Source organism: Pongo abelii, chromosome 10 (assembly GCF_028885655.2).
Source record: "Pongo abelii isolate AG06213 chromosome 10, NHGRI_mPonAbe1-v2.0_pri, whole genome shotgun sequence".
NCBI lineage: Eukaryota > Metazoa > Chordata > Mammalia > Primates > Hominidae > Pongo > Pongo abelii.
The window spans coordinates 54776159-54789011 of record NC_071995.2 but is presented as its reverse complement, the minus strand read 5'-3'; the positions used below and the strand labels follow the sequence as shown (position 1 = coordinate 54789011).

Here is a 12853-nt window from a genome sequence, read left to right as displayed (position 1 = left end):
TCCTGAGATTTTGAATTGGCATTGAAGGTATCCATGTTAAAGCATACCATTGGCCCACAGACAAGATAAACTCCTCATGGCAACTGAGGTGCTCAAATTTAAAACAGAGCCAAGTGGCCATGGCTGGATTTGGGAAAAGTCATGTACTCTCTGTTCTCAGAAGATGTTGTAAAAATATCATAGGACCTCCATTTCTGTAATCAAGCTAAACCAGTTCCTGTTGCTGTTAAGACAAAGGGGAGCCAGCAAGCATCCCCATTGGCCATTTTAAAGAAACACCCCACAGAGACTTCTGGTTTGGGGCTTGGAAATAAACCAATCAGAGACAACCTGCCACAGCCAATCAGGGCTCAGCTGTATCAACCAATCAGGGCTTAGATGCCCCAATGAGTCCGAACTAAGGAAGTTTCAATCTTTCATTTGCGTAAACAGACCTGATTGAGAACCTGGAAAGGAACTTTTGCTATAAAACCAAAACCACTCTTTGTTCTCTGGAATGCACCTTCATTTTACACTGAAGGCTGGACCCAGCTTGGAAATTGTTTACTGGAATAAAGTTACTTTCCTCCAAATTCCTTTTCAGATAACTTTTTTTAAAGTTTTAAAATGCTCACTTTATTTCACATAACACTTAACCAGATATGATCTATGTCTGAGGAAGAGATGGCCTAGGAGACTGATCTATAGTAATACATTCTAAGAAATGCAGTCCAATCTTATGCATGTCCAGGCATCCCTAGACAAGTATATCATGATGCAGAAATATAGGTATCACTACCACATTTTACACAAAAGGGAATTATCAATAAACTTTAGAAAGTAGTAAATTCACCCGTCCCTTAATATAGGAATATGCAATTGTTACAAAGCCACAGTAAATGGTTTATATTAGGTTGGTGCAATAGTAATTGTGGTTCTGCCATTACTTTTAATGTAATTTTATTTTATGTTATTCTGCTGTTACATAGGGCACAACATTTTCACAAGGCTTTTTTGGGACTTAGTCAATGATGAGCAACACACAACAGTTGTCCAACTAAATAACAATCACTAGACAAACAGGACACCCTCTTACATATACACAAATCTGCATAGAAATGTACTAAAGTTTTAGACTTGGACTTGTGTGCTTTGTTTCCCCTTTCTAGTGTGTTAAGAAGTGACATGTACTTCAGTTTGCCAAAAGAAATGCTAGTATTCGGGCAGCAACATGCTACTTCTATTACATAGTAAAGTAGATACCAGAACTATAAAGGCAGGAAGTGTAAATGAATTTTTATTGGGAGGGAAAGCTGCCAACTTAAACAGCAGCAAATGAAAAGTGAATAAGGAAACTCTTATTTACTCTTTCCACAGATACATATGACCTCCATAATATGTGATAAGGAGACATTTCAATTTGTGACACCTCAACCCAGAAATGGCAAGTGCTTTTCCATTCAATCTGATATTTCTGGATTTCTACTAAAAAGAATGCATTAAGAGCATGGAAAAGTTGATTATTGAGTAGAAACCCCCAAAGAGTAAGGGAGGGAATGTAGAAATTAAGAAGTTACATGGAACACTGCTGGAGATAGGCCCCCAAATCTGGCCATAAACTGGCCCCAAAACTGGCCATAAACAAAACCTCTGCAGCACTGTGACATGTTCGTGATGGCCATAATGCCCACGCTGAAGGCCGTGGGTTTACCAGAATGAGAGCAAGGAACACCTGGCCCACCCAGGGCAGAAAACCGCATAGAGGCATTCCTGAACCACAAACAATAGTATGAGCGATCTGTGCCTTAAGGACATGTTTCTGCTGCAGATAACTAGCCAGAGCCCATCCCTTTGTTTTGGCCCATCCCTTTGTTTCGGCCCATCCCTTTGTTTCCCATAAGGAATACTTTAATTCATCTATAATCTATAGAAACAATGTTTATCACTGGCTTGCTGTCAATAAATATGTGGGTAAATCTCTGTTCATGGCTCTCATCTCTGAAGGCTGTCAGTCCCCTGATTTCCCACTCCACACACTATATTTCTGTGTGTGTGTCTTTAATTCCTCTAGCACCTCTGGGTTAGGGTCTCCACAACTGAGCTGGTCTTGGCAGAACATTCTTTAAATTATAATTAACTACATTTTTATATCTTCACAGTAATACAAAACACAGCCATTTGCAAAACTGGTTCAGATTACTTAAATACCAGGTACATTTTTTAGTCCTCTACATAAGCATTTGGAAGGTACTTATGTTTATATGAAATTAAGCTATGAATGCTTTCCTACAGCAGTAACTGCACACCAGGAAGGCCAAGACAAACAAAAATCAGGGAATGGAGTTTTCCCAAAGATGCAGTGTGAAAAAACTATAAACAGTGAATTCCAAGCACATGAATGGGTTTCTTTGCTATAGGAAATTCAAGTGGAATAAGGAATGAAGATGCATAAAAAGGTTTCTTGAAGGAAGGAAGGATGACACCCTTTATGCATTTAGTTTTCAGCCCCTTCTACTGTATCACATTCTTCCTTGCACTGACTGATATCCATAGTGTTAGGTTGTCTCTAAGCAGGTAAGTGTGCTGTCTTTGTATGAATCTTCATTCCGTGTATCAAGTTCTGAGGTGTATCTGTTTTATTCAGCATGCAGGTGAGCTCTGCATTATTAAGGGTCTCACAGTAAAATACAGAAAAGTTAAGAGGAAGCCCCAGGTAGACTGGGTGGGTGAATTGCCTCTCTTTCTTGCTTGTATCAAATGCCTCTTGGTAAGCTCCTTGGGAATTATCTATCTTGTTTTCAATCATCACCACTTGCAACTTCCACAAGGTACAGGAAGTAATCTCCCTTCATTTTCAATTAGAAGACCTTACTCTCTGGATTAGTCACATCAGCTATTAAATACTTATCCAGCAATTCCAGGACTGTGGTACAGATGGATTTCAGCTCAGACTCTACTTTCTCCTGATAGCCCTTAATCAGCTGCAACTTCTTGTCAAAGGTAACAGTTTTCTGCTCAATGCTCAAGATGACCCTCTAGGCAGACCTGTGATCCCCTGACCATGTATGTGTAAACCACTGAAAGCAGGTTGATCTCCTCGTTGAACAGCTTGGTGCCCTGCTCTGTCACAGCCTTCACCCAGGTAGTGATGTAGTCATACCATCTGGCCAGCTCAGCCAGCTTGGCCTTCTAGGATCAGCTCCATCTTCTCCATGGCAGGCACAGGGCTGCGACTGGGAGAGAGGCAGAAGATGAGGAGAGTGAGGGCAAGCCCCAAGCCAGATTGAGAGGAGTTCTCAAGAGCTTCCACCCAAAGCCATCCCTGAGGAGATCCTGGCCACTTCGTGAGGGCTGTGCCTTGCTCAGGCCCTCAAGCCCAGCACCACCGGAGGAGGCCCATGGGCCCACCCTGGCACTCCCTTTTTCAGAGAACTTTCATTCGCATTCTTGGCATCAGAAGTGGGATTTGAAGCAAACTACAACTCTCCTCCCTGCATCATCCTAAACCAATACATTAGGGCCTGCAAGAGCCCCTTGGACTCAGTTGTCTTCTTGGCCTCAGTTGTCTTCAGGATGGGAGGTGAGTAGGGGGGTGGCCTCCAGTAAGTCCTCTTGAATTCCCATGCTTTGGCTAAGGTCTCACAGACTTAATTTTCTTCAGGAAGCCTGTTCATCTGGCTCCACAAGGTACCCATTTGCGGGATATGCTTGCACTTTGTGGGGTACCCTCATACTTCGTGGGATATGCTTACACTTCAGTTTTGCCAGGATGCATGGACTTCTACTGCACTTGAAAGGATGCATTTGTCAGGTCAGTGCAAAAGTTTTGTGGAGACATTCACGCTAAGGACACTGGAAGGGAAGGGATGTCTTTGTTAAGTCAGTGCAATGGGTAGCTTGTATTTTAAGTTTTCTCTGCTGATCAGCCACTTTTCAGCACTCCAGCTGGCTTTATAGGCAAAAATTATAATCCAGGGGGTTACAATTGGCTAAGTCTCTGGACAAAAATTACCTAGGATAATCCTAAACTTCCTTGGCAGAAATGGAGCTCTTTTGAAATTTCAAATGTTCCTGCTTGCACAATTGGAATAGAAAACACCAAAACTGCCAGAGATAATGGAAAGTTTTTTTTTCAGATGAGATCTGTCACATTCAAGGTGGTATGGCTGCAGACAGAAAGTCTTTTTTTCCCAATTGGCCTTTTTTTTTTTTTTTTTTTTTTTTGAAGCAAGTTATCTACAAATGGTTTAGCACCAGATTTCCCAGGAATGTGCATTACATGACAGGCAAGGGGGTGGCTGCACCTCGTTTCCCAGGACTAGGGGCTCTCTGCAGTGCAACTGGACCTTTTGAAAGTTATTTTATTTTACTTTCAGTTCTGGGATACATGTGCAGAACATTCAGGTTTGTTATATAGGTATACATGTGCCATGATGGTTTGCTGCATTTATCAACCCATCATTTATGTTTTAAGCCCAAGATGTATTAGCTATTTGTCCTGATGCTCTCTCTCCACTTGCCCCCACCCCGCAACAGGACCCAGTGTGTGTAGTTCCCCTCCCTGTGTTCATGTGTTTTCATTGATCAACTCTCACTTATGAATGAGAATATACGGTGTTTGGTTTTCTATTCCTGTGTTAGTTTGCTGAGGATGATGGTTTCCAATTTCATCCATGTCCCTGCAAAGGACATGATCTCATTCCTTTTTATGGCTGCATAATATTCCATAGTGAACATGTACCACATTTTGTTTATCCAGTCTATCATTGATGGGCATTTGGCTTGGTCCTTTAGAAAATTCTAAACAGAATCAAAAGGCTACTATTGCCTCCCTTAAGAGAAAATAATTCCAGGCTGGATGTGATGGCTCATGCCTGTAATCCCAGCACTTTGGGAGGACAAGGTGGGTGGATCACTTGAGGTCAGGAGTTCGAGACCAGCCCGGGCAACATGGTGAAACCCCATCTCTACTAAAAATACAAAACTTAGCTGGGCATGGTGGTGCACACGTGTAGTCCCAGCTACTTGGGAGGCTGAAGCATGAGAATCACTTTAACCAGGGAGGCAGAGACTGCAATGAGCTAAGATTGCACCACTGCACTCCAGCCTGGGTGACAGAGTGAGATCTTGTCTCAGAAAGAGAGAGAGAAAAAAAAATTCCAAATTGAGTGAATGCCTTAATGAAATAGAAAGAGAGATTAGAGCTTGTAAGCCTGAAACTAAAACTGCAAAAAACCCTCTGGAAGAAACTTCTTCCACTAGACTCCCCTTTCTGCCACTCTTCCTGTCTTCATTCCCCTTTCTGCCACTCTTCCTGTCTTCCTGTCTTCTTCCAGTCTTTCTTTCAGAAAATCTTTTTGCCACTTGTCCTTTATCCCTCACTTTCTCCTGCCTCTTTCACTCTTTCAGCTGGTTATTTTGGAAACATTTCTTAATTTTTTCTGAACTTGTCTGTGTGTTTCTTGTAAAGTCCTGTGAGAAATTCCTGCAATTGTATGTTACATTGATACCCATTTTAATCCTCTTCTAACACACCCAGATTTCTTGAAAAAGCTTAAATTCCTTCTGTGCTTGAGGTATAAATTTGCTACCCTATTTTCTTTAAAGCTCAATAAAGGCTTCAGCCATGTGGAACAGATAAATTTCAACCTGTTCCATTTACAGAAATGCAGTTGGAATCAAATTGTTTTTTTAAACTAATGAGTTTTACTTAACTCATGGCTAAGTTTTAAAACAAAAGCTATAAGATCTTTATTTGTGTCTGTATTTTTGTGCATATATATGTTTACATATCTATTCATATATTGTCTATAGTTCCAAATTGTTTTATAAATAAATGAGTACTTGCCAGGTGCAATGGCTTATGCCTGTAATCCAAGCTCCTCAGGAGGCTGGGGTGGGAGGATCACTTGAGCTCAGGATTTTGAGGCTGCAGTCAGCTATGATTGGGCCACTGCACTCCAACCTGGGTGACAGTGAGAGCCCATCTCTTAAAAAAAAAAAAAAGGAATACTCATAGATTAAGTGAATAACCTGAAATGCTTTTCAAGTTAATGTGATTTAGTCATCTTTTGGCAGATGGGACTAGACTAATATTGTTGCTTTGATGTAAATTGCTGCATCTTCTGAGTTATCAGCAAAATGTGCATGTATTTAACTTTAGAGTTCTTGCTTTTGTAATATTTGCCTGGAATGCAATAATGTACAATTGGTTGACAGAAACAGCTTGGGATAATGGCTAGATTTGTTTGATGTCTCTGGAAATTTTCTAGGCATAATTATTTGAGAGTGAATGGATTTGGTGAATGTGGACAGGATAAATTTTGTAAATTAGCTTTTGATAATGGTTTATGTTTTGTAATATGTTTACTTGGGAAGGTTTTTTAAATCTCTTTGGTAAGTATACCCTTAGAGTTTAGTTAAGCTAAGTTAAATGATGGATGTTCATTGAATGTCTAGGTCATTTCCAGATAAAACATAATGCCAAGATATTTGTTGTTGAATATAAGTATAGGCTCATATACTGCTGGCTTCTTATTTCCAAGAAAAACAAAAGTTTTTTGAATCTGTTAGTAGAAATGTCCTGTTTCATATTAAAGAGTTGTTTTGTTAGAAAGCCTATGTCTCTGGAAATTGTAAAATGTGTATTCATGAATTTTTGGTATGTGATTGGTGGTTAAGAGTTGATAACTTCTAGCTGGGTGTGGTGGCTCATGTCTGTAATCCCAGCACTTTGGGAGGCCAAAGCAGGTGGATCACCTGAGGTCAGGAGTTTGAGACTACCCTGGCCAACACAGCAAAACCCCATCTGTCCTAAAAATATAAGAATTAGCCAGGTGTGGTGGTGTGTGCCTGTAGTCCCAGCTACTTGGGAGGCTGAGACACGAGAATAGCTTGAACCCAGGAGGCGGAGGTTGAGGTGAGCCAAAATTGTGCCACTGCACTCCAGCCTGGGTGATAGAGTGAGACTCTGTCTCAAAAGAAAAATTGATAACTTCCTGGGTTTTCATTGAAAATTAGGGTTTCTAAGAGTTGACGTTATAACTAATGTGTGTGATTAAACTACTAGAGATGAAAAAGACCATTCCATATGTAAGTATATGAGAAGAATATGATGCATTTTTGGTAAGAAAGGTTGAAAAGAAAGAGGATTATTTTGTATAAGAAAGAATGCTATATGGCAAATTTTTCTCCTAGAGTAAAATGATTGGTTATTTAAGAAAGAGAAAGTGTAAGAAAAAGCAGAAAGTCCAAGCATATCATAAATGGTCTGAGTAAGTCATGATAAGGTTTATAAAAATAGCATTTATAGAGGAAATTTTCTGTGTCATCAATTTGTCTACAATTGGAGGGAAATTATTTATGGGTCTTACTAGGGATTGAACTTTGATGTGAAAAACACACTGATGCAGATTTTGTCCCCTGTGTTAGAATAGCAAGGTTTTCTTAGAATGTAGATTTGCTCTTAGTAAAATTATAAGAGGTTTTGATTAATTCTGAAATTTTTTTCTTTGACAGCCATCCTCTCAATTACAAACAGTTTCTATTTCTGCCACATTTCTCCCTGGAATCTATCTAACTTCTTTCCCTAGTTTCAGGTTGGAAATACAGCTCTCCTTCTTTCTATCCTAAAAAGATATGGTTTTTGCTTGGTTGGGATGATAACATTCTCCTTCAACCTTTTTGTTGACTGCTGTAACATTTTTCTGGTTCTGCCAGTTCACTTTTCATCAGGTTTAACTTTCAGGTTATCTAAATGAACTTACCAAAAGAAAAAGCAATCACATTGCAAGAGATTTTCTTTTCTTTGCCTTGTGGGTAATTGGCCTAAGAAACAAAGATTCTGTTTTACCAAGATAATTTCCTGTGCTTCAAGTTATCTTTATTAGGTTTTTCATTACTTAGGAAAACTGAGCTTTAAAAGGGTTAAGGTTTTTACATTCATGTAACTTTTTCTATTGTTTTTGACATCTTTTGATTGTCAGTCTGGTTAAATGAATAACTATCATCTTGCAGCGAACTTTGATTCTATTGAATCAGATACTTTGAACTTTAAACCTTGTGACATCTTTGGAAGGTTTCCTGGGATCAAAGCCCTAAATTACATCTTTTAGATATTATTAGGAAGCATTGTCAAATAAAAATTATTTTTAACTTTCTTTAAGTTACATGTGTAAATGTGTTATTAAAATGTGTTTCAAAATTGCATGTGATAAAATTCTGAGATATAGTGACATGTGTTGTCAATCAGCTATAGTCCAAAATTGCTTTTCATGGAACTGCTGATCAGTGTCAAGCAAGGTAAAATTGATTACATGAAATTAAGTAATTGATAAGGATAATGTTTTATGACTTTTATTTAGAGGATTCTTTTCTTACATGTTTTGTTTTTCAGATTCAAGGAAATTTACTTCATAATTTTTTATAGTTTGTAATAATTTAGTAAAATATCCTTTTGTTAACAAAAGTGGAAGCATTTGCTTTTTCTCCCTACTTGAGATCTCCAAAATTTAGAAACTATTTGTGAGTATGCTTATTTTATTTACATGCTCTCTATAAGCAGGATACAGCTGGAATTCTCAGTTATAATATCAAGGTTTTGACTGAAATGTCATATTTAAGAATGTACATAAAATGCGTGGCTTCAAGAGTTCCCAGGCTTACAGTAAGTGAGTCAAAATTGCTACTTCCAGGCATGCCCAAGGACACTAAGATTGTAAGTGAAATCTAAAGTTTGCCTTCATTTGGCTTCCTAAACTCAAAAGGTTTTAAATTTAAGATTCCTATAAAATCAGTGTAAAAAGAAAAACTTATGTTTCCAAAGAAAAACTATATAACTGTTACTATATTGTAGACCTGAACATTGTTTTCAGATCCTTGTTATCTACCTGTAGACTGAACTACACCCTGAATTCTCCTAATTTCCTGATGCCTCTGCCAAACTCCAACAAGGAACACTCTTAGACAATTAACAGTTGCTTACCTGACTTTCTACCTTGCCTGGCCCAGGCTGTTCAAATTGGCTATGAGTCTCTCAGTCACAGAAGTCCCACCAAGGGACTACATGGACCCAGAGCAGGTAGCCACGTCACTTCAACAATAATATGGGACAAAGACATAACACTGGTAGTCAATGCTGCCCGTGGCAGGTTTCAACCAAAGGGAGGGAAATGTCGAAGTATGTCCCTGGCCAACAGACAAAATGAATTCCCCATGGCTAACTGAGGTGCTCAAAGTTACAGGAAGTATGGCTGAGAAGGCCTCAGGAAACTTACAACCATGGCAGAAAGCAAAGGACAAGTAGGCACATCTTACATGCAGGAGCAGGAAGAGGAGAGTGAAGGGGGAGGTGCTATACACCTTTAAACCACCAGATCTCATGGGAACTCACTCACTATCATGAGAACAGCAAGCGGGAAATCTGCCCCCATGATCCAATCACCTCTCATTAGGCCCCCTCCTCCAACATTATGAATTACAATTCTACATAAGATTGGGCAGGAACACAGATTCAAATTGTATCATTCTGCACTTGGCCCCTCCCAAATGTCAGGCTCCTCTCACATTACAAAATACAATCATCACTTCTCAAGAGTCTCCCAAAATCTTAACATATTTCAGCATTAACTCAAAAGTCCACAGTCCAAAGCCTCGTCTGAGGCAAGGCAAGTCCCTTCTGCCTGTGAGCCTGTAAAATTAAAGACAAGTTAGTTACTTCCAAGATACAATGGGGCTACAGACATTGAATAAATACACCCATTCCAAAAGAGATAAATCACCAAAACAAAGGGGCTACAGGTCCCATGCAAGTCCAAAATCCAGCAGCGCAGTCAGTAAATCTTGAAGCCCCAAAATAATCTCCTTTGGCTCCATGTCTCACATGTAGGCTACACTGATGCAAGGGGTGGGTTCCCAAGGCCTTGGGCAGTACTGCTCCTCTGGCCTGCAGGGCTCAGCTCCCATGGCTGCTCTCAAGGGCTGGCATTGAGTGCCTGCAGCTTTTTCAGGTACATGGTACAAGCTGACAATGGATCTACCATTCTGGTGTCTGGAGGATAGTGGTCCTCTTCTCACAGCTCCACTATGCAGTACCCCAGTGGGGACTCTATGTGGGGGCTCCAACCCCATATTTCCCCTCCACACTGTCTTAGTAGAGGTTCTCCATGAGGGCTCCACCCCTGCATCAGAATTCTGCATGGACATCCAGGTGTTTCCATAAATTCTCTGAAATCTAGGTGGAAGCTTCCAACCCTCAACTTCTTCCCTCTGCACACCCACAGGCTTAACACCACAAAGACGCTGACAAGTCTTAATGGCTTGCACCCTCTGAAGAGTGGCCTGAGATATATCTGGAGCCCTTTGAACCGTAGCTGGAGCTGGAGCAGCTGGGGTGCAGGGAGCACTGTTCCAAGATTGCGCAGGGCAGCAGAGCCCTGGGCCTGGCCCAAGAAACCCTTCTAGGCCTCTGGGCCTGTGATGGGAGGGGCTGCTGTGAAGGTCTCTGTCATGGTTTCAAGGCATTTTCCCCATTGTCTTTGTTACTAACATTTGGCTCCTCTTAGGCAAATTTCTGTAGCTGACTTGAATTCCTTCCCTGAAAATGGGGTTTTCTTTTCTACCACATGGCCAGGCTGCAAATTTTCCAAACTTTTATGCTCTGCTTCCCTTTTAAATATAAGTTCCAGTTTTTGTTTTATGTCATTTCTTTGCTCATGAATATAAGCACAGGCTGCTAGAAGCAGCCAGGCCACACCTTGAATGCTTTGTTGCATAGAAATTTCTTCCACCAGATACCCTAAATCATCACTCCCAAGCTCAAAGTTTCACAGATCTCTAGAGCAGAGACACAATGCCTCCAACCTCTTTGCTAAAGTATAATAAAAGTCACCTTTGCTCCAATTTCCATTAAGTTCCTCATCCCCATCTGAGACCTCCTCAGCCTGGACTTCACTGTCCATATCACTACCAGCATTTGGTCACAACCATTCAACAAGTCTCTCAGAAGTTCCAAACTTTCATTTTCCTGTCTTCTTCTGAGCCCTCCAAATTGTTCCAACCTCTGCCCATTACCCGGTTTCAACTCACTCACTATCATGAAAACAAAAAGAGAGAAATCTGCCCCTGTGATTCAACCACCTCCCACCAGGTCCTTCCTCCAACACTGAGGATTAAAATTCAACATGAGATTTGGGTGGGGACACAGATCCAAACCACATTAAGAACAGTCTTATACTCTGTGTTCTCAGAAAGATGTTTTAAAACTATCCGCTGGGTGCGGTGGCTCATGCCTGTAATCCCAACACTTTGGGAGGCCGAGGTAGGTGGATCAATTGAGGTCAGGAGCTCAAAACCAGCCTGGCCAACATGATAAAACCCCGTCTCTACTTAAAAAAATACAAAAGTTAGCCGGGTGTGGTGGCACCCACCTATAATCCCAGCTACTCAGGAGGGTGAGGCAGAAGAATCACTTGAACAAAGGAGGCAGAGGTTGCAGTGAGCCAAGATCGTGCCACTGCACTCCAGCCTGCAGCCTGGGTTACAAGAGTGAGACTCCATCTCAAAAAAAACAAAAACTATCATAGGAACTTCCTTTCTATGATCAAGCCAAACCAGTTCCTTTTGTGGGTGCCAAGATAAACTGCACCCAGAAATATCCCCCGTTGGTAGTTGGAAAGAAACAACTGACAGAAATTTCTGTTGGGGTTTGGAAATCAACCAATCAGAGATCACCTGCCTCCAACTCAGGGTTTAGTTGTATGAGCCAATCAGGGCTCAGTGGTATTGACCAATCAGAACTCAGCTGCACTGACCAATCAGAACTAAGTTTTTCCATACTTCATTTGCATAAATAGACTTGATTGGGAACCTGGGCAGAGAAACTTTTGCTATAATACCTGAGTCCTCTCTTTGTTCTCTGGAATGCACCTTCATTTTACAATGAAGGCTGCATCTCTCCAGTTTGCAATTTGTTCTCTGGAATAAAGTCTCTTTCTTCCAAACTCATTTTCAGAGAACTTCTGTTCACAATGTGAAGTCAAGATTTTCAGTACATAGAGGGGGTAGGTAGATAGGTAGATAGATACTTGTCTTAGTCTATTTTCTGCTGCTATAACAGAATACCACAAACTGGGTAATTTACAAATAATAGAAGGTTATTTGGCTTATGATTCTGGAGGCTGGAAAGTCCAAGAGCATGGCACTGTCATCTGGCTAGGGTCTTCTTTCTGCATGATAACGTGAGTGGAAGATGGACGTGAGCACACAAGGCAGAGAAAGAAGATCATCCAAACTCATCTTTTTTTCAGAAACCCACTCCCACAATAACCAACCCACTCCTTCAAAAATGGCCTTAATCCATACATGTAGGGCTTCACCCTCATGACCTAATTACCTCTTATTAGGCACCACCTCCCAACACTGTTGCATTGGGGATTAAGTTTCTAACAAACTTTTGGGGGGATACATTCAAACCATAGCAATACTTAAACCTGAATATCTTTGGGTGTGTGTATATATATATGTGTGTGTGTGTGTGTGTGTGTGTGTGTGTGTGTGTTCCCTTTCTCCCTGAGAGGGCCTGGGAGCAGCAAGATCTCAATAATAATGCAAATACATAGTACTAAGATCGTGGCTTCTAAATACCATTCCCCCATTGAAAGGAAAAAATCTGCTTGGAGAAATGGCTGACTTCAGAGCTGATGCAGGGAAAATACAAGATGAGCCAAGCTGGTTTGAAAGGGGTCCCACCAGCTAAACAAATGATAATTTAAGCATCAAAATAATTATTGAAATCAATAGATAATAACCAATCAAATAAGATAGAAAACCTTGAGTCCATACTAATGGACTGAATTGTATTCTCCCACAAGTCATA

The 12853-nt window shown here is 40.6% G+C and overlaps 1 pseudogene; it reads right to left on the bottom strand.

Annotated features, from left to right (window-relative positions):
- Positions 1-2473: 2473 nt before the first annotated feature.
- LOC100458947 (14-3-3 protein theta-like) lies at positions 2474-3711 on the bottom strand (annotated as a pseudogene).
- Positions 3712-12853: the final 9142 nt, after the last annotated feature.